The sequence below is a fragment of the Phyllostomus discolor genome, chromosome 4 (assembly GCF_004126475.2).
Source record: "Phyllostomus discolor isolate MPI-MPIP mPhyDis1 chromosome 4, mPhyDis1.pri.v3, whole genome shotgun sequence".
In the NCBI taxonomy this organism is placed as follows: domain Eukaryota; kingdom Metazoa; phylum Chordata; class Mammalia; order Chiroptera; family Phyllostomidae; genus Phyllostomus; species Phyllostomus discolor.
Genome location: NC_040906.2, coordinates 63041976 through 63069764, shown reverse-complemented (window position 1 = coordinate 63069764; position 27789 = coordinate 63041976). Strand labels below are relative to the sequence as shown.

The 27789-nt window shown below is 37.7% G+C and overlaps 1 protein-coding gene and 1 long non-coding RNA gene across 10 annotated transcripts in view; one reads left to right on the top strand and one right to left on the bottom strand.

Moving 5' to 3' along the window:
* Positions 1-143: 143 nt before the first annotated feature.
* The window catches only part of PKP4 (plakophilin 4), a 255291-nt gene continuing 227645 nt past the window's right edge, over positions 144-27789 (top strand). For 5 of the 9 annotated variants that reach the window (XM_036023444.1, XM_036023443.1, XM_036023445.1 and 2 more), the window contains exon 1: positions 307-453. The gene's annotated coding sequence lies outside the window, so the exon portion shown is untranslated. Of the gene's footprint in view, positions 454-1342; positions 1560-27789 lie in introns of those variants that run through there. The other 4 variants (XM_028509729.2, XM_028509727.2, XM_028509728.2 and 1 more) reach the window with 4 other exon arrangements.
* LOC118500103 lies at positions 13980-18294 on the bottom strand. Its single transcript, XR_004902633.1, has 2 exons — positions 15169-18294; positions 13980-15011 (listed from the first exon to the last, which is right to left on the bottom strand). It is a non-coding gene; the product is annotated as an uncharacterized LOC118500103 (long non-coding RNA).

The following is a 27789-nucleotide window of genomic DNA, read 5'->3' as shown; positions in this document are numbered from 1 at the left end:
CCCATTGGCCCGTTCAATATGCGGGCCGGACCAATGGGAAGGGCCATCCTTTTTTCCCGGACCAATTGGGTTGGCAGGGAGCGGGTCCGGAGACGGCGGCGTGCTGACGTTCCCGGGAGTCCGGGGCTGACTGGGCAGGCGGGCTGGCGGGCGGCGGCGGCGGCGGTGGTGGCGGCGGCCTCTGGGCAGTAGAGGGGGCTCCGGGGCTGAGTCTGGTGGCTGCCGGCTGCGGAGGCAGTACCATGGGCACAGGGTAGTGGCGCAAGTTGGCCACCGCCGCCGCCGGGGGTGGTGGGAGAGCCGCTTCGGGGGAGGGGGCGGGTGGGGGAGGGAGGGGCGGGCAGCCGCTCTGCCGCGGCACTTTTTTAATTTTTTCGGGTGCCGCAGCGGCGACCCTTCGACGCTGATGTCCCTCATCCCTGGAGCGGCGACGGCCACTGCCTAACCTAGAAAGTAAGTGTGCGGGCTCGTGGGAGGGCGTGGAGACTCCTGCCCGCGAGAATCCCGGCCCTCGCGCCCCATTCCGGACCTGCCTGAGAGGGGTGCGGGCGCCTCCCTCCCGTTACTCCGGCCGCACCGCCTCGCGGCCGCCTAGGCTTTCCTGCCCCGCCTCGTGTTCTTGCCCGCACTCGCCTGCCTGCTCCCCTCCCCCCGGCAGGCGCACAAGTTTCACCTTCCATTTGCTTTTCCCGATGATTGCTCTTCTCGGATCTCCTCTACTCGCTACCCCTACCCATGCTGGCGTTTTCGGATCCAGAGCCCCCAGCCCCGAACTTGAGCGCCACGCGGAGCCCTCCTGGATGTCAGCCCGGAGGCTTCCCCGCTGCTGCCCGCCTGGCACGCCGCCCCGCGCCCCCAACACCCGGAGGCGCCCGCCTTTCCCGGGTTTAGAGGCCATCTCTTTGGCCCCAAATCTTGCATCCTGACCCCCTCTTCTTCCTCCCACATCTCTTCTGCCTGCGCGGTATTGCTTTTGCCCCCAGAGTCCCGCGCTCCTGCCAGTCCTGCCCACCCCGCTCTGTCCAGTGTGCCCCTCTCTCCTCGCGGCTCGTGCTCACGCTCCACCCCTCCTGGTTCCCCAGCCTGAGCTTCCCTGTCCTTCTGTGCCGCCGCTTCCTCTTCTCCCTGCCTGGAGTTGAAGGGGACCTGCGCACCCCCCTCCCCCCTTTTCCCACCCGGCGGCTCGGGTGTCCCTTCCCGGCGTTGGAACTGCCCGGCCAACACTCTCTCCTTTTTCTCCTATTGGGGAAGCAAGGGGATGAGCGGCGGGGCCGGGATTTAGCTGCATGTTGGTTGGCTGAGTGCGACATAGAGCGAACGCCGACAGTGGATGCGTCGCGGCAGCCGTGGCCGCTCCGGGCGCAGCAGTAGGCAGGTGTCTGTGTGCGGGCGGGGGGCAGGGACGCACGCCACGGGCTCTTCGGCTGGCGACAGATTGTGCAGGAATGCGAGGAATGCACCAGGGGCATAGTCCACAGGGCCCGCCGTGGCTGCTTTAGCGCCTTCCTGGCCCAGCGCCCGCCGCGCAGCCGGAGGTCACCGGAGCATCTTCGGAGCTGGTGAGGCTCGCTCGACTTCTCTCCTCTCCTTGCTTCTCTCCATGCGGCAGAGAGGGCGGCGGAGGGGAAGCGCGGTAGTTCTGTTTGGCTTCCGCTAGCCTTTCGTCTAGGATTTTGCTGCATTGGTCTCCAGGACCGTGAATTTGGGGGCGATGGCAGTGTAGCCAAGGTTATTGATCATTACACAAGGTTCTTGGCAAGTTTGGTGTGCAGGGTTTGAATTATGCCTGTTTTTTTTTCCGAGGGGTTTCTGAAAACCTGCAGGAAAGGATGCCGAAGGTTCTTAGAGTAATGAGCCTGCAGCTCTATCAAAAAATGTCTGTTAATGCTCATGGACGGGGATGTATTGCGAAAGAGATCTTTAATGCATCACTTTGCTATCATAAGAATTGTAATTTTTCCCTCGTCATACTGGGCTGTGTTTAGCTCTCTTATAATACATAATGAATAGAAACAGAGAAGCAGTGTTTGGTCAGCGATGGGACAGATAGAACTGTCTGGTACAGTTAAATTCGGGGCGTGTCAGTTACCATTGAAAGTAACACGGGGAGAGCACAATCATGTATATTTAAAGATGTAATTTATTAGTTGAGGTCGCAGTTCTTTCTCTTTTTGTTACTGAGTTGAAAAATAATAAATACACCCCTACAACTTTTAAAGAATGGTAATTATGTGTAAAATGATTAGTATACATTTTGATTAAATTTTATTTTTCTTAATGCAGAAAAGCAAATTTTTGACAGATTCTTTTCTTTTAAAAGGGAAAGTAGAGGACTGTTTTTCTTTTTGAATGCAGTATATTGCTATAAAAATATCTTCATTTCTGGTACCTGTGAAACAGTTATGGAAAATGGCAACATGAAATGAGAACCACTAGTGTTCAAAAATAAGTGTTTCTGGGTGTTGAAAAACATACTATGTGTGTGACACAGTTTGCCCTGGGAGTTGAGTTTACTATAAGCCTCTCCACCCTCGGTTATTTTGTATCAGATTCAGGCGTGTAATAAGTTAATTGCCCAGCTGCCTTCCGGCATCTACTTTGCTTGGATCAAGGGCATTGAAAAGTATGAGGTGAGCACCTTTTAGTTAAGGACCCACTGGAAAGGAGAAATAGAGGGGAAAGAGAAAAACCTTTACACTGAGAAAGGTTGTGTCTTTTGGCTGGTACATTGTTTTGTTTTTCAGGTATGTCCTTAATAAGTGTGCCTTCTAGTTTAGAGGTTTAAACTCTAAATCAGCGATTTTCAACTAATGTGCAGCAGCACACCGGTGTGCTGCAAGAATTTTTAACACATGCAATACCTGACTATTTAGTCAGGGGCACTGACCTCTTTTCCCTTAGATTGTCATATAAAGAAATGACAACAGCCAACGCAATAGCCGTTTGGTGTGAATGAATCAAAATTATACCTATTTTTGTCAGATTGACAAAATATATATTTTTGTGCTGCAGAATTTTAGTAATTCTGTGTGCCATGAGATGAAAAAGATTGAAAATCGCTGCTCTGAATTCTAGTTAGCAACGCTGTGCAGGATATTGGGAGGTGTTTGTAGATGCCAACAGGAAACTTATTATGTAACAGTATATTACAGCAGAGTTTAACATGTGCTTATTTGATTTGATGTAAAGATTAGAATGTAAAAGCACATTTAGTTTCTCTGCTACATTGGAAATTGAAATAATCTCTCCGAGCATATACATAATGTATATACAGGGTTGACTTTGCAAGTTGTTATACCCATTCAAATGAAGGCAGGCTTTCAGTTAGAAGTATATTTTACTAGTTATAGATATTTGAAGAGACAAAGTTTTAAAACAAATGATCATTCACTGTCAGAAACAACATAAATTGTGTTTGAACAAGTATACTACTCTCCCATCTTCCACTATGATATAAGAAGAAAGGTGTGGCATTTCATATTTTATATGTTATACTGAAGATTCTAAATGGGGGAACTGAGTGTCCAGTTGTCTTAATTCTTATCTATACCTTTTTTGGAGGGAGATAGGGGAGCAAGGTTGTGATGGAAAGCGTAAGGGAAGTTAAGTAGCAAGTGGGAGCACCTGGTTAGTATTCATCCATGGGAAAAAATGTGTTATTGCTGTATTTACAAGTTGAATAAAACAAATCTAATTCAATGACTGGTTCTAACATCATAATTTGAATGTAAAGAATCTACTACCAAACTCAGTTTAATAAAAACTTCAGCAATTGTAACACTTTGAGTATTTGGATTAAGTTTAAATTAAGCCAGAAAAACAATTTTCTTTTTTTTTTTCTGAGCTATACAAATTGGGAAAGTATATTTAATTAAAAACTTCAAATCCACATATTTTTTTAAAATTGAGTTATTGCCCATTCTAAAACTGAATGATTTCCTTGCTGTTGAGCAGAGATTGATTTAAAGATTATTTTTAGAGAGAGGGGAAGAGGAAGAGAAAGAGAGGGAAATAAACATCAATGTGTTAGAGATACATCAATCTGCTGCCTCACATGCCCCTACCTAAGAACCTGGCCTGCAACCCAGGCACCTGCCTGGCTTGGAATCCTGACTTGGAATTGAAGTGGCAACTTTTTGGTTCCTAGGCTGGCCCTCAATCCACTGAGCCATACCAGCAAGGGTGGGATTGATTTAAATAGAGAATTTTCATACCCTGGATGATGCCAATTATTTGGTAAGTCCAGTCTCTCACTATAATGCTTTGAAATATTAAGATATTTTGAGAATGCTCTGTAATGTTTTTTTCCCTATTTCCATCAAAAGGTAAATCCTAAATTGCTTAATTCTAAAATGGACAACATACCTTCATACTTCACTGGAAGATAAAGTAGAGGTTATTCTAGGGCATAAACATCCATGGAATTATATGTCACTTTGGGAGTTGCCTTCACATCTTCAGTGTATTGGGAGATAATTACTTCTTCAGTGTGTTAAAATAGTTTTGTAGTGCCTTTTCTGCATTCAACAGGGAAGGAGAGTGTGGACAACACCAGTGGACTGGATATGTTTGGAAAATGAAGTAACTATTTTATCATCCAAACTGTGACTACAAATATTAATAGAGGAAGGGAGGATGGAATGAAGGAAGGAAGCAAGGAATGAAGGAAGGAACGAGCGAACTATAAACATACCTAAATGTAAGGTTCATATACTGCCAGTAAGTGATGGTAACAGTCAGCAGGTCAGTTTGATGGCCAGCAGTAAGAAATAACAGGCTTCTTTTAGGGTAAGGAGATCACGCTTTCAGTCACAAAGAGCAATAATTCATGTGCTTGCATTCAGATGTTCACATAACTACTTTAATAATTCCGTGGAATTATGTTAATCTTTTGGGTGTTATGTTACCATAACTAAATTGGGGATTTTGCATGATGGTGGACTTCTTAGCAGTGTTGCAGATGTTTCATTTGCCATTGGTCTTAGTTTTTTTTTTTTTTTAAATTTAGACTTATTTGATACAGCAATAAATGTCGGCTACATTGCTCATTTTATTTTTCATAGTCTTAATACTATCATAGTTTGTTATGGCTCCTAAACGATTTATAGCAGATCATAAAATGTCATTAGAGTTTGGATTTAAATTTCTAATACTATAAAATATATAAATTAAAATATGGAAGTGTCTGAATTATTTTAAAACATGTCCTTTTTGTGAGGCATTTTTTTCCTGCTGATTGGGTAGATGCCAGTCCCTATAGGCATATGTTATATAGTCTTCACAAAGTTCAGAACTTGAGAATGATAGGTGGGGAAGGGGGTGGAGCACCAGTAACTTTCTTTTTCCAACAGCCAAGGCATGTTTGACTTATATAGCTATTAAATATAAATTTAGTGATTTGCAAATATTCAAGGGTGTTTTCCTGATCTTCCAGAACCTGGAGGCCCTCCCCGTCTGGTCCCTCCAACCGCCGCCACACACACGCACACCACCACCACCACTGCATCTGTGTGCTTGGAGAGACAGAGGAGCGAGCCCCTTCTGGGGTGCCATTTATTTACATAGATTATAAAAGTTGGTGCCAAATGTTCCAGGTTGAATTTAGAGTGGCTGTGCTTTTTTTGTCATAAAATTATATATGAAAGTTGGATAAAATATGTAGTTGAAATGGGGCAGTCAGGGTGCAGTGCAGGCTTTGGGATCCTGGCCTGGAAGTTGGAATATAGGTTTTCATAGACACCTGCAAGCTATTTACAAATAGACTTTTAAGACACGGGGTAGGTGGTGTCTGAAATTCTGTCCACTATAAGCTCTCTTCAGTTTTACTTGAGAGGGAGATGAAAAGCATCCTAAGCCAGAAATTAGAAGACCTGCTGCTAACCTTTATGACCTCGGCAGACCATTTAACATTGGGTTATAGTTTCCTCCTTTTAAAAATGCAGGGTTTAGATTACATTGATCTAAGGTGTATTTCAGCTCAAGGTTCCCAGAGTCCTCCATGTCTTTTTCAGTTTTTTAAGAAAAATTTTCCTAAGCATTCACATATATAATCAGTCTTGTTCCCCCTCCTAACCCAAATCATAGCAAAAAGAGAAGTTGGGGTTCTCTTTTGAGACTTTTGAATCTCTTTCATATTCATCTTAAATAGATTTTTTTAAATGTCACTTTAGGAAATGAGGGGAAGGGATTAAAACATGTAATGTTTTCCAGGTCTTTCTGTCATAGTTACCAGTCATGTCATAGTTCAATTCTGGCATTTCTATTTACTAGGTGTGTAACTTGGTAAGTTATATCATCTCTCTAGATCTTATTTTGCTTGTAAAATAGAATAAAAGTATCCACCTCATGGTTGTGAAGACTAAATGAGCTAGTACATTTAAGTTATTATTTTTATTCTTACATTATGATTGTGGTACTTAATGATGCTTTCTGTAGCATCTGCTATATGCAAGGCAAATTACTGGTTTGCTTTCTGTGATCTTAGTCAATATGATTATGAAGCTAAGCAGGATATTTCAGGGAAAAAATAAACTATTAAAGAAAAGTTATGAGCTTCACAGTTTACAGGCAAGTGTCTATAAGAATCCAGCAAAATACTATAAGTCAAATAAGGGCCTTTATTTGCTTTTTTTCTCTATTACTGAATTTATTGGGATCACATTGGTTACTGAAATTATATAAGTTTCAGGTGTACAATTCTATAATACAGCATCTGTATATTGTATTGTTGGTTCGCCACCCCAAGTAATGAGGGCCTTTTTTAAAATAGGAAAGTTATAGCTTCTTTGTGTTGGCAATACTTAGAGGCATGTAAACAAAATGAACCCTCAGGTGTGGGAGGTTTGGGTAAACACACCTTAATAAACTGTTAGGTTTAAAAAGTGAAGACTGGTAGTATCATATTACAAGAGCTAGAAGTAGAAACACTTGCAAAATGTAACATACTTTTAAACATGTATACAACCATTGCATTTGTAATTCTAAGAAGCAGTCATTTTGTATCCTCTCTTCCTAAGTCAATCCCTGAAGGTATTAGAAAGTGTCAATCATTTATGAACTAAAATACAGCTTGTAACTCTTTCAGCTCCCTTATCTGTCCAAAATCAATCACACCTGAAATCGGCAGGAAATTACCAAAGCAAGAAAAACTGCAAGAGAAGTTTGGAAGATAATTGATGTAAACTAACAGACAGTGGTTTAATAGATATCAAGAGTCTCTAGTTCTAGCCCTGGCTGTGCATCCCTTGAGCAAGTTATTTAACTCCTCTGAACTCTGGTTTTCTCATTTGTAAAATGAACAAGTTAGACTAGATTCTGTCTAGAGTCCTTCGGGTATTCATATTTCACCACTCTTAGAACATCAGCATTCTCTTTTGGCTACATTTTTTTTTTTCATGGGTAAGAACCTACTGTCTTCTCCTCAAGAATTGATTGCAATTTACCCTCCAGGATAAGGGGGAAAATTCAAGTTGTATACCTGAAATGCTCAGCTCCTAAAAATACATGTTGGAGCCAGACAAACTGACTCCATACTGGCTGAGTCAGTGGCTACCCTCTTGGATTCATATGTTAACAACCAGTCTGCTTTGCACATTTGAGGCCTAGCCCTTGATTGAAGCTAAATTTTTCAAAAGTTGGATAAAAGTAGAAGTGGAACATAGGTGGTAGTCAGAGCAGACTAGTCTTATTAAAATGAGAAAGATCCACTTACCATTTGCTTTGGTTTGATTTGCCCTCAAAGAAATTAAATGACTGAAACAGTTGTTCCCCTGAAAACATGTTACTTTTCCATGAGTATTTATGTTTAAAGAAATTCCCTGGTCTGTATCTCATTATAGTATATAGGTACTTCCCGTTTGTTATATATAGATAACCTACCAGTGTTCAGAAAATGTGATGGATTTCAATAAGATGGTATTTTACTAGAATTAGTGCTCTTGGATTTTTGTATTATTTTTTAAAAAACAATTTCTCCTAGATTCTGGTCTTCCCTACAAGGGTGGGGATGGGAGGAGGAACTAATCCCTATAGAATTTACATATGTATACATTCATAAGGAGTAGTTTTAAAACATTGAGATTGGCTGTTTCCCTTTGCTTTCCGAAGACCAGAATCAATTATATTACTAATGTATACAATATTAAATGAATTTTTAGTGTCATGGTCAAAGTACCCAAACAGGCTCTTCAGTTTCCATACCTTCATGAGAACTGTAAACACTCCTGTAAAATGGAAACCCGTAATAACCACTTTGCAGTGAAGTGCATCATGTTTTCTGAAACCTGTACCCCGGATTGAATGGGAAAAAAGAGTAATCTAGTTAGAAGTAATCTTCCAGGCATCCAAGCTAGGGAATGAACAATTAGTGTTTCATATATTTGCTGGAGTCCTACTTTGTGTGAAATATTGTGTTATATTTTAGATAACTCTTATTTTAAAAGATGTCATTCATTTGAGTCCAACAGTATTCATTAGTACCCTGCTCTGTATTGGATTGTGCTAGACTTCATGGACAAAAATGATTTTCTTCAGGGAGTTTTGCAGTCTCTGTGGGATGCAGTATTGAGAGTCCCTACCTTTGAGGAATCTGATTAATTTTTCAATCTAATTGGGAAAGATAGGACACATGGATTGGAAAAAAAATGTCCTAGAAAACTTTGGTGTATTAATAAATATGTAAAATTGTTCTGTAAGTGTTAAAGGTTGAACTGTAAAATGATTTTACATTAACAAGGTTTTAGCTAAACCTACTTTTATGTGTGTGTTACTTGATACATTACCAGATTCTAGATAAACAGCTGCATTAACTGTCAGTGACTTTCTTTGGAAAAAGCCTATGTTTGAAAAGTGCTCCTTACCAGCGATAAGATAGTGATGTCAGAAAAGGCTTTAATCATGAATTTGATTATTTTGGTTATTTTTCTTGGACTAAGAAAACCACATGGCTTATGTAAAATAATTGATCGCAATGAAAATGAATTATTTATAGAGAACCTTAATTTATGCCTTAAGACTTGCCATGTAAGTAAGTTCTTATTTTCATTTTCATACAGCAGTGCTTTGGTTTATTGTGTTTTATGCTTTTCTTTATGCAATTTATGTGCCTTTGTAAGTCCAAATTCATTATCTATTATTGCAAACATTCTCTTCTGTTGTTATGAACAAACAGAAGAATGTTTTGAAAATCTCTTGTGACATCTGCTAGAATAAATGATCTGATTGAATCTTACCTTGACTCTCAGACTGATGCACTGATGGGAATTTTCCACTTATTTTCAATTTATCAATGACTAAAGCAACAAAGTCAGTTTTTAAAAAGCACTGAAAAAGGAATCAGAAAACCTAATTTGACTTTCTCAAGAACTGCCTATTATTTTGAGACCTATGATAAACAGCTCAGCTGGTAAAAGTCTACCTCAAACTCTCAGCAGATGAAAAATAGGTCATTCTGAATCTTTTGGACATTATTTTTGCAAGTGTTCATCTTCCAAAATATTTCTTGAGAGTCCCTTGTTCAGAACTCTGAATACAATTCCCTAGAAGCAACATGATCTATACGTCCATCCTCCTAAAATGTAAATGGAATATATTGGTTCCATGCTCCCATGGCCTCCTTCCCTGAACTAACTTTATTGCAGGGACTTAGTCTTTTAACATGACTTGTTTTGGCCTCTATTGTTTTCTAAATACCTTAAATGAATGAATGAGTGTTGAATTGTATCTTGGCATATCTTTACCTACTACTCTTGGATAAATTTCTCTGTCTAATATGAGCCCTCTTTCCTTTTGTAAACTGCTTGGTCTTATTAGGACCCTCAAAAAGATCTACCATGCATGTTTCAGTGGAAAAAAACTGCATTGTCAAAAATATTACCTTTGTAATGCAACTTACTAGATAAATAATTCGTTATATTAAATTCCTTAATAAAATATTATTGTCAGATTTTAAACAGATTGAGTCATTCATTTTAACCATATTTGCTTGGATTATAACTGTGATGAGGTAAGTTTACATAATGCACTTTCTCAGACTGTTCATATGCAGACATTGAGGGCCAAGACCCACTTGCTTGGCCAGGCTTTGGCAGTATGACACTGAGCAAACTTTTCATGACCTTGCCTTTTGTGAACTAGTAAATACCTTTTGTATACTTAGCTGATGAAGTGAGGTCAGATGTAGGTGTGATTTTAAGCACACGAAGTTTTTCAAAGGAGAAATGTTACTAAAATTACAGAAGTGTAGTTAGTACTATAAAATTACATGAACATTAAAAGTAATAAAATAGGAAATTTTGTAGCTTGTTTTGACTTAATAGGTTTAGCAAATCTTTGATTTTAACAGTGTATTTAGAAACACTCAAATATTTTGGTGATCCCTGCTTCACATAATCACTATGATAAAATTTGAGTAAATTATAATTTTTAAAAACTAAACTTTATATTGTGAGATTATTTTGAATTAACATGCAGTTATAAGAAGTAGGACAGAGATCCTGTGTACCCATTACCCAGTTTCCCTGAGTGGTGACATCTTGAAGCTGCTAGACATCAAATGTTGGCGAGGATGTGGAGAAGGGGAATATTCATTCACTGTAGGTGGCAGTGCAGCCACTGTGGAAAACAGGATGGAAAGTCCTCAAAAAAATTAAAAATGGAACTGCCTTTTGACCCAGCAATTCCACTTCTAGGAATATATCCTAAGAATCTTGAAACACCAAATCAATAGAATGTAAGCACCCCTATGTTCATAGCAGTGTTATGTATAATTGCCAAGATCTGGAAACAACCTGAGTCCCCTTCAGTAGATGAATAGATTTTTTAAAATGTGGTACATTTACATAATGGAATATTATGTGGCCATTATATATAAAAGAAGAAACTCTTACCTTTTGCAACAGCATAGATGGACCTGGAGAATATTATGCTAAGAGAAATAAGCCAGTTAGAAAAAGATAAATACCATGTGGTCTCATTTATATGTGGAATCTAATGAACAGAATAAACTGAAAAACAATAGAAACTGAGGCATGGACACATGGAACAGGCTGATAGGTGTCAAAGGGAAGGGAGCAAGGAGGCCCTGGATGAAAGAGTATGAAGGGATTAGTCAAAGGACATATATGCATAAACCATAGACACAGACAACAATGTGGTGATAACCAGAGGGAAGGGAAGATGGGAATGGGTAGAAGTGGGCGAAGAGGGGAAAATGGGAACATCTGTAATAGTGTCATCAATTAAAAAAAGAACTGTAGTACAGTATCACAACCAGGGTATTTACATGGATACTGGCAAGATGCAGAATATTTCTGTCACTACAGGAATACCAGGGTCATGTTACCCTTTTATAGCTACACTCCCATTTTTCTTCCATCTTCGCCTCCTCCTTAACCCCTAGCAACCACTAATTTTCCTTTATTTCTATACTTATGTTATTTTAAGATTGTTAAGACTGTAACTTTGGAGGTTTTTCTTTTTCACTCGGCATAATCCTTACAGATTCACCCAGGTTGTTACATGTACCAATATTCTCTTCTGTTTTATTGCTGAATAGTATTTCCGTAATAGGGATGTACTACAGTTTGCTTAACTACTCACCTGTTGAAGGACATCTGTTTGGTTTATTTTCAATTTATAATAATTTTCAGCTTACAAATAAAGCTGCTATAAATATCTCTGTACAGGTTTTTGACTTATAAGTTTCTGTTTCTCTGGAGGAAATGCCCCAGAATGCAATTGCTGGCTTAAATTATAATTTTTTTAACTTTTTCTATAATTATACACTGAATTCATGAGGCCTTGGTAATATAAAAGTTAAATTTATAGTTTCAGTAAATTAGAAAATTTGTTTATAAAACCAAATCTTTTATTTTTTGTTTTACTGTGTGCTTTACAAGTACTCCCTCCTGAGTTTATTTTTAGCAAAATTCCATCATTGATTTTAAGTGGAATTTATCAAGTTTGCTTTGTAGCTTGACTTAGGATTTGTTCGGGTTTTTTTTCCCGTTATATTTTGTTTTGTTTTAGATATTAGGTCTATTTAATTTTCAATAACAATACTTTATTTTAAAATGTAATTGTTAATGTTGGGTCTTTCAGAATTTTACCTATATATAGGGTAAACAATTGTAAAAAGAGTTTATTTGTACCATGCTAACAGGCAAAGTGGAGATGTAATATGAAGACAGTACCCTTGTATGTGATTGGAATCCATCCAGTTGTCAGGTGGAAGCCAACAAGCACATCTGATACTTTCATAAGCAAAGGCTCTTCTTTCTTTCCTAGAACAGAAGGCATTTTCAATAAAGCATAGTTCTTTCATTTTCCCCTAATTTTCTTCCTACTTTTTGAGTGATTATTGTCTACAATTCCTGCCAAAGGAAGATGTTGAAATGATATCTGGCCCAAATAAAGTCTTCCCAATTGATAATCCGATTTTTTTTACCTTTAATGTCAAATATTGTTTCTTTTTATAGTTTAAAACACAAGATCATTTAATTGGCTTTATTTTATATCTTGTTCTGTATTGCTTATGTTTAATACTCTTATCAATGCTTTTAGCATTCATAGTCTTCTGAAATCATAAGCTGAGAGGACAATCGATGGCTATGATTACTATTAAAATAGAGGTATAAAATAGCATTCTTTTTTAATACTGCTTTTAAGTATTTGGATTGTTCTCTGTATTTGACTGATAGAATCATAGAGCCCTTTAATTTTATAGAAATACGATCTTCCCAACAGGTTGTATATTTCCTGAAGGGTTCTGTAGATAACTAGTATGCCCTTCTCTGCCTGCTGAGCCTGTGGTTTTCTTCTTCTTACTCAATTATTCTTTAGTGAAGCCTTCCTTGGCCCTCTGTCCAGATTTAAATCTTCCCATTTGTGCTTCTTAGCACTTCGCACATAGCTCAACTGAGAACACATGTCACATTGTGTTATAGTTGTCTCTATGTCTATGTCTCCTGGCTATGCTGTGAGCCCTACCCAGGTTCACAACATGGTTCACAGCTGTGTGACAGTCATCGTTGTAATTTTCTCATCTAGCAATGTGTCTGATGTATATTAAGCATCAGATGCTTGCTTTGGATAAATGAATAAATACTTTGTTTATAGCCTTAGTTTGTCCCTCTCTCCTCTTTCGGTGACTCTCCATTGTTTACCCTGCAGGATTGCTTCAAACTCCTTAGCCTGCCTAGCATTTAAGGCCCTGCACAATCAAACCCTAATGACTCTCCTTCGTGAACATTCCACATCAGCAAAAGTAGTTTCTACTCACTGTTCTCTGTCCCCTGCACCCCATGTTTAAGTCTTTGCAGTCCCACTAGACCTAATTCAAATCCTCCTGGTAGGTGTGTCCTCCTCAGACCACTCTGGTTAACTGATGGTCATCGCTTCCCCAGTTGTCTTTACTTGTTCTCTGGCTTACAGTGATAAACTCTTCATAGTGGTTAGTTTTTCCGTAATTGGATTGGGCTGTTAAATCTGCTGGTTAACTTTTGTCTCTTTCCTCCCACAAGATTTTAGTTTTCTTAAGGAAGGATTCTTGTCTTGAACACTTACTATATAAAATAATTGATTTCACTAAAACATTGCAAGTAAAAGTCACTCAGTAAGAAGAGGTTGTGTCTTTTGGAGATGTTGGAGGGCAAAGTCAACCTCTTACTCAAACACACTGAGATGTGCATAAAAAAAGTCTCATTTGTCCTTCTTTTATTAATAGTTATTTTCTAAGCACCTAGTATGTGCCTGTGTTTGGTATATGTCATTTAGATTTTTTGGAGACGTCATTTGCCACATAAGCTACAATTGAAATGAAGTTTTTTGTTTTGTTGGTTTTTTAATTTTAATTTTAATTTTTAATATCTCCATAAGAAAACATAGCACTATTAAGTGTCTATTACATCCAATGGAGAACTTCAATCTTAGGTCACAGCGTTAAGAGCTCCTGGTGAAATGAAGTTTTGATTTTTTTTTTTAAGACCCTATTTGCCAAATGAGCTATTTTAAGTGGAGTTTTGCTTCTCTAAGTTGTTGTCTTTTATTTTCGTATAGCACTGCCCCACATTGAAAAGAGTGGAAACTGGTTGGGAAAATGAAATTTTAACAATGGAAAAATTATATGTTTTTAAATACCCAAAGTTGTGATGGTCAATATGGTAGTCAGTGACCACATAAGCTATTTAAAATTTTAAGTTATCTACACTAGCCACATATTAAGTGCTGAATAACCATGTATGGCGAGTGGCTCTTGTAAAAGGCAGATACAGAACATATCTGTTGCAGAAAATTATATTGGAACCAGTGCAGGGAATAGCAGGGACCAGTTATAAATAATAAAATGGTAGATGCTTTGAGAGTAACAACACTAAATAACATAGCTGTCCAGTTTCTATCACATTATATTGATATTCACTTAGTCTTTCCAGTAACTCTGTAAAATAGGTGAGATATTACTTTTATTTCCCAAACAAGGGAATTGTAAGTAAGAGTAACATGAGGAATAAAAAGAGGCAGTGACTCTTAAAGGGTATTAAAATATACTGTAAGTTGACTTTGTGGTTCAGTTCTATATATTGAAATAGTAGTTAGTAAATATTTCATTAATGAAATATGGAAAGCATTTGATGTATAAGAAAAGGTATAATATTATTTTTGCCTTTGTTTAAAATCTAATCAAGTTGTTTTTTAAAAAAACGAAACTTTGTATTGGCATTATGTTTTGAAATTTTCAATGGAATTCAGTGAATTCTACTCAATAACCATTTATTTCTGAGGCCCAATATTAGATGTGGAGAGAATAATGGAAATGAATGTGGCCTAGTCCCTTTATTTACATTTTATACTGAGTACATAAGGTCTTAGAAGTGATATTACAGTAACAACTATGCCTCAGAGACTTCAGAAATATTATTAATGATTTCAGAAAGGCTTTAATGTCTTTATCTGTGTAGTAACTTTAAGTCTGTCAGAGCTTTATACTATCCTCCATTCATTCTGTATGCCAAAACCTATACAGGAGAAGTGACATTATAGTAACAACTATGCCTCAGAGACTTCAGAAATATTATTAATGATTTCAGAAAGGCTTTAATGTCTTTATCTGTGTAGTAACTTTAAGTCTGTCAGAGCTTTATACTATCCTCCTTTCATTCTGTATGCCAAAACCTATACAGGCAGCAAGACTTGTCCTCGAGAAACTTACATTAAAATTTTTCCATTATTTTGGGAGTAAAGAACCAAAAAAATTAGGCTGAACATCTTTGATTCATACTTTCATTTCAGAAATGAAAATGAGAAACTTCTTGGAACACACAGAAACTTGGGTATATAGAATAAGTTAACCCACATGTGAAATATATATTTGATATAGTACTTAGAGTACCACCTTATTTACTAACTACTGGAAAATCAAAGCAGAGCTTTTTTCTTTCCCTTGGTTTTTTTTTTAATGCCAGCTTATAGAATACAAATTAAATCTGATTTTAATTTTTCCTAAGCTAGCTTCATAGCCAAAGGTATATAACCATAGCTGAGGTATATAATTTGACTTGCTTTAAGTGCATATATCTTAACATTTCATGATTTTATCATCTAACATGTAACAGAAATCTATGCTATAGCTTATAGTCACATTTTTCACTGCTCTTAAGAAATCAGGTGCCTAACCCTCCTCACAGGGAAAGTAACAGGCTGTATCTAATGTGCAGGTCAAATTCAATCTGGTTGTATAGACATTAGAACTGGTAGAGTCAGTCTAAGGATAGCTTTTGTTCACCTTTTTTGGATTCATTTTAATTTTTAGTTTTGTGTTAAGCTTCTTAAAGCTTTTTGGAGTAGGGAAAGAACTGAGGAAGAATATATTTTCACACTATATCTTTCAGAAATCATTTGATAAGATATATTTAAGTTTTGGCTATGTATAAAATGATACTGAATAATTTATACATGTTTAATTTTTCAGTAATCAAAAGTGTTTAAATGCTTTTGTTAAGTTTAATGTGGTATGTGAAATGGAATTACTTTTTGATGACTAGTGCTTCTCTTCTTTGAAATAATGCTTACTTCACTAAATGGCAGTTAATAGAAGAAGGAAATTATCCCGATTCCATAACTCTAAATAAGACTGAAGGAATATTTTTAAAAATTCATGATATTTAGGTTAGATGCTTCTGCTTCTGTCAAATCAACTAAGAGGAGATGAATCTTCTAGTATGTTCTCTCATATGTATGAGGAGCTTCTGGTACTGCAGTGATGTGCATGCACAATTTGAAATGAAGCACAGTTCTTCATGTCAGCACTTAAAGGTTTTTTTGTTTTTGACAATGAGCGAAATGTTACACATTTCAGTGTGAATAGCACTCATGATCCAGAAAATATGAGCAATTTAATTGTTCTTGACTGTAAAAATTAAATCTGATACTAAATTTAATCCAGGAATTTATTCAGGTGGAATCTCCTCCCTATTTTAAACAAAAATTAAACTTGCATGTCTAAGCAGCTACACCGATGTAACATACAGGAGGAAGTTCGTGCTAAGTGATTTATAACTTGTCTTAACTCATTGAGTATTATCAATCCTACTTGACTTTCTTGCTATATCCATAACCATGCTCAAGTCTTCATCTTAAAACTTTTTTTTTCCCACTAAAGCCCCCTTGTTGGCTATGATTTTTCTGTCCTTCATCTCCAAGACTCTGAAAGATTCATCTACACTGAGTGGCTCCATAGTGTTTGGTGAAGAGAGGCTTAGGCCAGTGGCCTGGCTGAAGATTGAGACCACCGGTGTCTTGAAGTTGGTTCTAACAGGAATGCTGTTTTTAAGTCTAAGACTGTTCATAAAATGGTGTGACATACATGGACTTTCACTAGTGTTCTAAGGAAGACAGGGTGCTTCGTTTGTGTCCTCCCCTCAGCAGTTTAAGGCTTTTGTTCCATAGTAGAAGTGAGAAAAGGATCGTGGAGGAATTTTGTTCCTCTCTTACAGTGGCTGTTCTTCCCCTATGCACCTAGTGGAGACTGCCTCAGGACTCTGGCCAGTCATTTATGCTAGCAGCTGGGAAGGTCCACAGAGAAAAACCTGAGTGTAAATTTCACCTCCTGTCCCAGGCCTTAAGGGTACTATGTTCTCTTGCTTGCCTACATTTACTTTTACCAATATGGTAAAAATTCTAGCTCTTTTAAACAGCATTTAGCAGCATCTGCCCCAGGTAAGCATTTTCATCCTTGCAAGTGCCTCTCTTTCCTTTGTTTCATGCAGGTTGGTTACAATGAGTTTCCAACTCCAATGAGTTGAAAAAATTGTGAATTGGCAGATTGTTTGGTGTTTTTGTTGCTGTCATCAGGGTGAGGTCTCTGTTTTTCTTTACTCCTGGAAGAAATGTTATGTACTATTTATTATAGCTGCTTTGAAGAGGGTAATCTTTCCACTTGAAATGCCAGAACCCCGGGCCCCACTTTTACATCCTTCTATTAGAGGATTTTTGATAACCTGTCTATGTACTACTGTCTTCTCCAAATTGTGGACTAAAGTCATGAAACTGACTTCATTCCTTTTCTAAATCATTAGTGCCCAACAGAGCTCCTGGCACAGAATGGGTGCTCAGTAAGTATTTGTAGTTTTACTTTAAGGAGGAAGGGCATTTCATTTTTCTTATTGGTACTTAGTGGTGACAGCATATTTTGTGTGTGTCCTGCCCACATCCCATGGCACTCACCACAAATTTATTGTCTTCTGACCCAATAGCTTCCTAATTGCAAGCCTCTGGGACTTTGAGCCTGAAGGCCTTCCCTGCCACAGTTGAAAGTTCAGGTCAGAAGTGCCAAGTTATTATCCCCAGGAGTAGCCCTTAACCATTAACTAGAGGGAGCTGGACAGGTACTCCAACTTCTTCAGCCATTAGTTGTGACATCTCTGAGGCCTGCCTTCTGTGTGCTCCCAGGAGTCCTCAGAGGGCATGACACCCATTGCTCACAGCAGTAACTTACTCATTAATGCAGCCTGTATTGACTTGTTTCCCTGGTCTATCTCACTTGTCCACCTCTCAAGTCAGTTTCTTGCACTCAAGTCCTGTCTTGGGTTCTGATTCTGGGGAATTTCAACTCAGTACAGACAGTTATAATTCACATAAATATTCACTACATTTGAAATAGTTCTATATATTAGGTACAGTTTACAAAATCATGGAGACTTAACACCTTTTTGAGAGGAGCTGAAGCTTTCAATGGATTTTCAAATGGTTCTTTGCTTTTCCCCCCCCCCCCCCAAAGTTAGCACAAATTGAAATGAAGGAAAAAGAAAGTCCTTTTTTTCTTTTTTAAAAAATATATTTTATTGATTTTGCTATTACAGTTGTCCCAATTTTCCCCCTTTGTCTCCTTCCACCCAGTACCCCCTTCCCTCCAGCAACTCCCCCCCCCCCCTTAATTCATGTCCATGGGTGGTGCATATAAGTTCTTTGGCTTCTATGTTTTCTATACTATTCTTAACATCCCGCTATTTATTTTGTACATACCAATTATGCTTCTTAATCCCTGAACCTTGTCCCTCATTTTCTTCCTTCCCCATCCCAGCCAATAACCCTCCAAATTATCTCTATATCTGCAATTCTTTTCCTGTTCTAGTTGTTTGCTTACTTTGTTTTAGATTCAGTTGTTGATAGTTGTAAATTTGTTGCCCTTTTAATGTTCATAGTTTTTATCTTTTTTTCTTAAATAAGTCCCTTTAACATTTCACGTAATAATGGCTTTGTGATGATGAACTCCTTTAGTTTTATCTTGTCTGGGAAGCATTTTATCTGCCCTTCCATTCTAAATGATAGCTTTACTGGATAGAATAATCTAAGTTGTAGGTCCTTGCTTTTCATCTGAATACTTCTTGCCAGTCCTTTGTTGCCTGCAAAGTTTCTTTTGAGAAATCAGCTGATATTCTTATGGGAACTGGTTTGTAGGTAACTAGCAGCTTTTCTCTTGCTTCTCTTAAGATTCTCTTTATCTTTAACCTTTGGTATTTTAATTATGATGTGTCTTGGAGTGGGCCTCTTTGCATCCGTCTTGTTTGGGACTCTCTGTGCTTCCTGGACTTGTATATGTATTTACATTGCCAAATTAGGGAAGTTTTCTTTCATTGTTTTTTCAAGTAAGTTTTCAATGTCTTCCTCTTCCTCTCCTCTTTCTGGCATCCCTGTGATTCAGATGTTGGTACTTTTGGAGAGGCTTCTTACATTATCCTTATTGTTTTGAATTCTTGTTTCTTCTTGCCATTCTGGTTGAGTGCTTATTTCTTCCTTATGTTCCAAATCATTGATTTGAATCCTGGCTTCCTCCCCTTCACTGTTGATTCCCTGTGGATTTTCCTTTATTTCACTTAGTGTAACCTTCATTTCTTCCTATGTGCTGTTGCTGTACTCAGTGAGTTCTTTGAGCATCACAATCACCAGGTTTTGAACTCTGCATCTGATAGGTTGATTATCACCATTTCATTTAGCTCTTTTTCTGGGTTTTTGTCCTGTTCTTTCATTTGGGCCATATTTCTTTCTCTTGATTTGGCGTCCTCCCTGTGTTTGTTTCTGTGTATTAGGTAGAGCTGCTTTGACTCCCTCTCTTAGTAGTGTGGCCTGTTACAGAAAAGGCACCGGTAAATTGTGTGGGGCGATGCCTTAGGTAATTGCCAGGACCAGACAACCTGCTTCACTGCTTTGTGGCTCTGTGTGGAAGGAGGACTCAGAGAGGGAACAGTGTCACTGTGTGGCTTCTGCAGGTTTGCCAGGCACTCGCCCCATTTCTAGTCACTTCACCCACTCCCTGTGTGTGACTTGCACCCTGGTGGTGAGTCCTGGAGCCAGTGGGTTTGTAAATGTTTTAAGACCATATGGGCCCTTTAAGCAGAGTCTCCTGAAAATCCAGTAGTTTCTTATGCTGCCCCAATCCCCACTGGTTTTTACAGCTAGAAGTCATGGGGATTTATTTTCCTGGCACTGAAACACTGGGCTGTGCAGTCTGGCCTGGAGCTGGGATTGCTGGCTCCCAAGATATCCCTCCCAATTGCTATCCACCATATGTGAATGTGGGACCACCTTTTCTGCTGCCACTGCTGCCTCTCTGTGCTGCACTGCATCCCCTTGTCTCTTGGCCTGTCTCCACCCCTCCTGCTCATCTGGATGAATGTGACTTTAAATCCTTGGTTGTCGGATTTCCATACAGTTCAATTTTCTGACAGTTCTGCATGTTACTTATTTTGAGGTTTAGTTGTAATTCTCACTGTGGTTGCATGAGGAGGCAAAGCGTGTCTACCTACACCTCTATCTTCACCGGAAGCCTTTTTTTCTTTTCTTTTTAATTTAACCCGTTAAAGCACTTACTTTCCTTTCATAGAACTCGTACACTGAATCTTTTTAAATGAGATCAGGAAATCATTGGGGCATGAACGTATTCATGTGGTCATATCTCAGTAACTAATTTTTAAAGATATGATTACAGGTTTACATTTGTGTTACTGGTTATCATCATCCATTTGCATAGCAAAAATGTGCTGTCATGTCACATTTTACCATTCCTTTATTGTACTTTTGAATTGAGACTCATCATCTAAATTTTAATTGGAATAAAATAATGTTAGTCTTGGATTCGAGAACTGCTATCTTAAATACAGAAAAATTTGCTTTCTAAATAACTTTTTAAATTATGTGATTCATACTTTTGTAGAAAAATCTTCAAATGCAGAGAAGCACAAAAAAAAAGGTAAAACCCACTATATTTACCTACGTCCAGAGGTGAGCACCTTTAGCATTTTGTTGAAAGTAATCAAATTCCTTTTAAAATTTTGGTTACATTAAAGTTAAAGCACAGATATAATGACCACACTTATTTGAGGATAACTGTGAGGATACTGCTGGTGAGCTTAATACTTAGATAATCAAAGACTTTTGGACCAAGGAAGGATGTTAGCAATCACCTTATGTTATCCCTTCTTTTTATATGTGAAGAACCTGAAGTCTGGAGATGTGCTCATTTAGATTCATCTGCATGCCTGGATCAGGAGGCTAGGTGCTTTCCTCCGTGGTTGTGTCTATAGCCTGGTCATCCTTTGTCAGAACCGTCTTTGCAGGCTGAGTCCTTCACTTGGCGGGTGCCAGATTCCCTCTGTAGGCCACATCTCTGCCTTACTTCTTAAGACAATCAGCTTTCTGTTCCAGTGATCACCTTGCCTTAGGTTACTGTGGGAGTTACTAGGGAGATTGACTTCAGGTTGAGTGTCAGGAAACAGTGACAGGTGTGCAGCATCTATGGAATCCATGTTATGAATATCATTTTCGTCACCTAGTCTCCAAAGCAGGTGTGTCTCACAGCTGAGAAACAGACCTAATAAGTCTTGACCTGAAGCCTAAACCAGATACTGTTTGAATATCTCAAAGTTATCAGCCAGATCATAAAAGATATATTGAGCTTATTGAGAATTAACATCTCTTTCTCTCATTTTATGTGTTTGATTTTAGGTTGAATATTTTTTATTGTTTGAAAGATTTTATTTATTTATTTTTAGAGGGGGGGAAGGGAAGGAGAAAGAAAGGGAGAGAAACATCAATGTGTAGTTGCCTCTTGTGCACGCCCTACTGGGGACCCAGCCCACAACCCAGGCATGTGCTTGGACTGGGAATTGAACCAGTGAGTGACCTTTTGGTTCACAGGCCTGTGCTCAGTCCACTGAGCTACACCAACCAGGGCAGGCTGAGTATTTTTTAAACTTTATATAGTAATTGCTACTTTATGCTTGTAAGTTTTGGAAGTACTAAACACACACTCACATACACGTGTTATAGAATCCAGATGTAGCCTAGTTTGACACTCAGATGTCTTCAAAAAATAGACTCAGTCTGTTTTACATATTCAAAATATACCTTTTTCTGGAAAGTAAATGCAATATAAGTCATTTCTCTTAATGACTCAAATGTTCAATATAAAATCACTCAAGTAGTTGGTCCCTAAATCATTTATTCTCACTGTGTCACCAAAACTATCCCAATGGCTCTCTCTCTGTTCTTGGGTTTATTATCTTGGTGTAAACACCTAACCCACTTCTACTTTGTGTTAGTAGCTGGCCTTAGTACTTGAAGCTTTGGTCCAGTGGTGCACTGCGATGTTGACAGTAAATGAGAAGTTACTATTGAACAAAATCCTAGGCCCCAGAAATTGTAAAAAAGAAATTGGTGAGGTGGCAGTGAGTGAAGTGCTAAAGAAATTTGTATCAGGATTTGTCTTCTGTTGGTGTAATTCAGTCAGTTTGTTGTTTTGAGCATTATATCTTGTGGTCATTTTATTTTAATATATGAATTAAACCTGGGGTTGTTTGTGCTACCTAACTAACCAATTGAAAAATAAACTCTTAGGTGGCATAGTCAAACCCTGACATGATAGTATTAGTTGGATACCAAAAAAAAATTCAGCCCTGTGAAATGTGGAGTTGGATCATTACAAGGTTAATGAAGTCACTAAACTAAGTCTGCCTACAAAACTAGCCAGTCACTTATTCTAGGAGTTTCGGTGCCAGTATGGTTATGTAATACATTTCTTAAATGTATGAATTCACATTATCCAAATTTGTGTAGTTGTGAGGTACTTTATCACAAGGTTATGGTGTATTTTGTTGTTGTTGCTGTTGTTACAGAAAGCTTTTTCATTATAAGGTACAAGACTTGTTCCTATTCTGAATTTGTTGGTGACCAGAAACAAATTCAGTATAGGAATCAGCTGGTATCATGAGTCATTATATTAAAGGAGAGCAATAAAATTATCAATAACTACAAATATCTTTGAGGGCTTGTTCAGTATCTCTGATTTAGGAGCACTGGCAATAGCCCAGTCTTTAGGTCTAGAGTCTGAACTTGATCTCTTGGTTTGGCTCGAACCTCTCAAACTCCTAGGTGTCTACATGCATAAAGTTGTGCCTGATAGGGAAGACACACATGAGAGCTCATTGCATTCCATAAGCTTTTAGTATACTATCTGCCCTATTATGTGCACCAAGAAGAGGTAGAAAACTTCTTGACAGCAGTTGATGGTGGGCCCAGCTGTTGCAAGGCCACAGGAAGCTTTCTCAAAACTTTTGGTCCAATAGCATCTGGGGCAAAGCATCATGCTTCCCATTAGCTAATTTAGATAAAACTCCCTCCCTTCCTTCCCCTCCAAAAAATTTAAAAACAAAATGATCTAGGCAAACTCATCTGGAGATGTGTTTTTTACAAATAGGGAATTGGAAGAAAACCATGTCAGAATAAATGGACTACTTCCCTGTAGCAGAAGTATCAGCTCCCATGCCTTTGGAATATTAATTACAGCCTGATTTCTCTGGAAGTGAAGCAACAAGGGACAGACCAAGGTACTAAAGAAAAGTGAAGTACCAGTCTTACATCCAGGTTCCCTGAAAATCTGTTGTTATATCAATCAACTGGGATTAGGCTGAGGTTCAATTTCCTAGTAATAATTTCCAATTTAAAAAAATGGATAAAGTTCCATGCCTGTTAAGCTATAGGGGTTGGCTTCTGAGGACTGCAAATAAATAAGTTGATAACCATAGTAATGCTTCATATATGTATGTTACTAATAAGTCAGGGACAAAGTTTATTCTCTCAGCTCTTGTGTTTTAAAGAGAAGTTTCTAGTTCAAGCAAAAACATTTTCAGTCTTCTAAAATAGTCTGGCAAAGGTTTGAGATCTTAAATTTGCAGTTTTGTTTTTGAAAGGGTGTGGTTTGAAGTTTAACCTCATGTTACCTACCAGATGTGAAGCTGTCAGAAAAAGAAGACTTTTAGCTTTATCCCAGATTATAAATACATCATCATTACTTGGGTTATTTTGAGTTTGTTTTTAATTAGCGAAGGAGTCAAAAGAATTTCTTCTATACCTTAGAAGTAATCACATGTTGTGTGTTTTGTTTCTCCCACTCAGTGAGTTTGAATATTGTAAAATGAGGTGCTCATACTATGACATACTATGATTAACATACTATGTTAGTAACATACTCTGAATTTGAATTTCAAAGTTTAATAAACACTTTGAACATTACTGAAAGGTAGTCACACATTTTAGAGTTGCTGTACTAATCAAGACAAACGCAATCATTAGTATGTGTCATCTGCCTACTGCTGTCCACCACTCTACCTTGGCAGTGTTTTATCTTTTTCTATTAAGTAACTTGGTAAATATTTTGGCTGAATTATCTAAGCTATTAGCAGTGATTCAAACCTTGATCAGCATGGTGAAACACAAACAATATATGAATTATCCATGTTATATTTTGGTAGTTGTTCCAAAACATAATTTGGACTTTTGGACTAATTGAAACTGGTGATCACTAATGATCATAAGACTTTCTGTTTAGGGTTTTTAGGCAATATTTCAAATATAGGAAAGTAGAGAGAGTAATATAATGAATACCCCTGAAACTGTCCTTCAAATTTAAGAACTCCTGTTTTACTAGATTTGCTTAGGGCTTCTGAAGTTGGTGTTTATCCTTTTCATTACATTTTTATTTTTACTACATTTATATATTTTTATAAATATGGGCTTATAAATGCTGAAAATTTTGTTATGATTGATTTCTTATGTCTCCTCCCCCCTCCCCCTTAGAGTTAATAAATTCCACCCACTAAGTACTTCATGAGAAACTTATTCCCATTACTTTTCTGGGCTGGGCTCCCAAGTCAGCATTCTCCGGGAGTTTTCTATTACTTTTCTTTTTCCATTAGTAGGAGTTACTCAAGCAGCATTATTTTTTTTCAGTACTATATACTTTCCATCAATTTAGATATTAATTAGCTAACTTAAATGCAGTATAAATTTTAAATTTTGTTTTTCACTGATATATTTCTATTTAAGCTTCCATAGTTAGTTTGAAATTTTTGTACTTAAAAGAAGACTTGAAATATTTATCAATTTGGAAAAGAAATTCAATAAAAAGCAACCATTTTCAGGGGAAAAAACTTCATTAACTTCCAACAGGTGGTAATTTTTTTCTGTCATTGATGACAGCAAAATAAGAGTTTACAAGTATTAATTACTCTTTGATTTATTAGTTGGTCTTTGACTTACTGTGTGACCCAAACAAGTGATCCTTTTTATCCCCAACACATGAAATAGAAATGTACTTCTAAAGGCTATGATTTCTCTTTTAGAGTTTTGCAAATTTTGTACTTCCCTTATCTTTGTTGCCTTATTCTTTACTCCAATTTCTTTGTTCTTTTTTTTTTTTTTCTAAAGAATGGGAGAAAAACATCAATGTGTGGTGTCCTTTCATGCACCCCCAACTGGGGGTCTGGCCTGCAACCCAGGCATGTACCTTGGGTGGGAATCGAACCAGTGACCCTTTGGTTCACAGCCCACGTTCAGTCCACTGAGCTACACTAGCCAGGGCTCGTTACTCCAATTTCTTTTTGTATCTTTAAGGAGAAAAATTTGTCAGTCCATTTCTCATGATTATTTGATTTAATGTCAAAAGCCAAAAACTCAGGGCTTGCCCATAACTTTGCTTCCCAGTTTTGTATCAGTTCTGGTGTCAACCAGGGCTGCTTGGTGGCTTAAATCTTTCTCAGCTTTGCCCTTTGTCAGCTGAGGAGGAGGTCAGAAAGAACTCTAGTTCAGAACTGCTACTGTTTCACTGTGGAACCAAATTATAGACTAATCCCATATCTCCCTAGGACAGGAAGGCATACCTGTCCTATTCTACTCAGAAGTCAGCGCCAGCTCAGAGGTTTTCCTGATTTCTGTTCATTGCTTCCTTCTTAATTTTAAGTAACTAGCCACCTTTAAAATTTGCATCCTGAAATAGCAGTGATTTTCAACTGGTGTGCACACAGCAAGAGGCACACTGGTGTACCTTGAGAATTTTTAAAACATGCAATGCCTGACTAGTTAGGGGCACTGACCTCTTTTCCCTTAGATTGTCAAGTGAAAATAACAACAGCCAATACAACAATAGACATCTGGTGTGAATGAGTCAAAGTTATACCTATTTTTTTGTTGTCGGGTGGCCAAAAAATATATTTTTTGGTGTGCTGCAGAATTTTAGTAATTATTTTATATGTGTGCCATGAGATGAAAAAATTTGAAAATCACTGCTATGTAGAATCTTTGTTTACAAATAATTTGTTTACATATGATCATTTATTAAAATGCCAGTATTTCTTTAGAGAAAAAAAATCCCAAACGTTTAAACAAAAATTATGTAAATAGCAAAGTAATGAAATTTTAAAAGCAAAACTTTAAGTGCTTTTTAAAATTGAGGTAAAACTCACAAACCATAAAATTCATTCTTTACAGTGTACAACAAGTCAGTAGTTTTTAGAACATTTACAAAGTTGTGCATCACTGTATGATTCCAGGACATTTTCATCACCCCCAAATAAACCCTGTATCTGTTTAGCAGTCAGTCTCCATTTCTCTTTCCTGCTAATCACTGGGAACTACTAACGTTCTGTCTGTATAGATATGCCTATTCTGGACATTTCATATAATCATGCAATATATGTACTTTTGTGCCAGGCCTCTCTTGTGTAACATAATATTTTCAAGATTCATTCATGTTAGCATGAATCAGTAATTCCTTTTTATGACGAAATATTCTATTATGGATATATTACATTTTGCTTATCTAGTTATCAGCTGATTAACATTTGGGTTGTTTTCATGTTTGGCTATTAAGAAAATGCTACTGTGAGCATTTTTGTGTGTTTTTCTGTAGGTGTGTTTTCAGTTCTTCCAGGTACACACCCAGGAGTGAGTTGCTGGGTATATGATAACTTTATGTCTAACTTTTAAAAATAATTTTATTTATTTTTAGAGGGAGGTGAAGGGAGAGAGGGAGAGAAACATCAGTGTGTGGTTGCCTCTCACACACCCCCTACTGAGGACCTGGACCACAACCCAGCCACGTGCCCTGACCCTTTGGTTCACAGGCTCACACTCGATCCACTGAGACACACCAGCCAGGGCTATGTTTAACTATTTTAAAAAACTGCCAAACTGTTTCCAAAGCAGCTGCACTGTTTTACTTTTCCATCAACAATATCTGAGGGTTCCAGTTTTCTACATTCTCACCCACACTTGGTATTGTCTGTTTTTAATTACAGCTTTCCTAGCCAGTGTAAAGTGATAACTCATTATAGTTTTGATTTACATTTTCCTAATTTAGTCATTCGAGCATGTTTTCATATGCTTATTGGCCATTTTTATATGTTCTTTTGAAAAATGTCTGTTCAAATTTTTTGCCCATTTTTAATTGCTTTATTTCAAGTATTTTTATTACAAATACTATAATTACTTTTGCAGAAAGAAAATTTTGTACGAATGATAATGTATGAGTAAAACACATGACTGCCTGATAACACATAAAAACAGCAAAACCGATTATACAAATGAGCATTATCCACCATCCATATTATTGAAATGGTGCCAAATTAGTTTATAGCCTCAGTGTCAGATATTAAAGCATCATTGTTAATGTTATAGATATTTTATTCTACTTAGAGTAATATCAGTAAAGTTTATAGGTTAGTTAACTGGGGTCTGTTATGCCTTAATTATCTGTCTGTGCTAATATGTATCCACTGTCCACATTTGGTTAATCAAATTGTCCCACCCTGTATATAACATCATAATATTATACAGACTGTCAGTGTGGCAGGTTGGAAAGTAAAATTTTGTTCATAGAGGTATTGTTTGAGGAACCTGCTATCTGGAAGAGTGTTTTTTGTTGGTTAGTATTTTGAAACTTACAAAGTCCTATTTAAAAAAAAT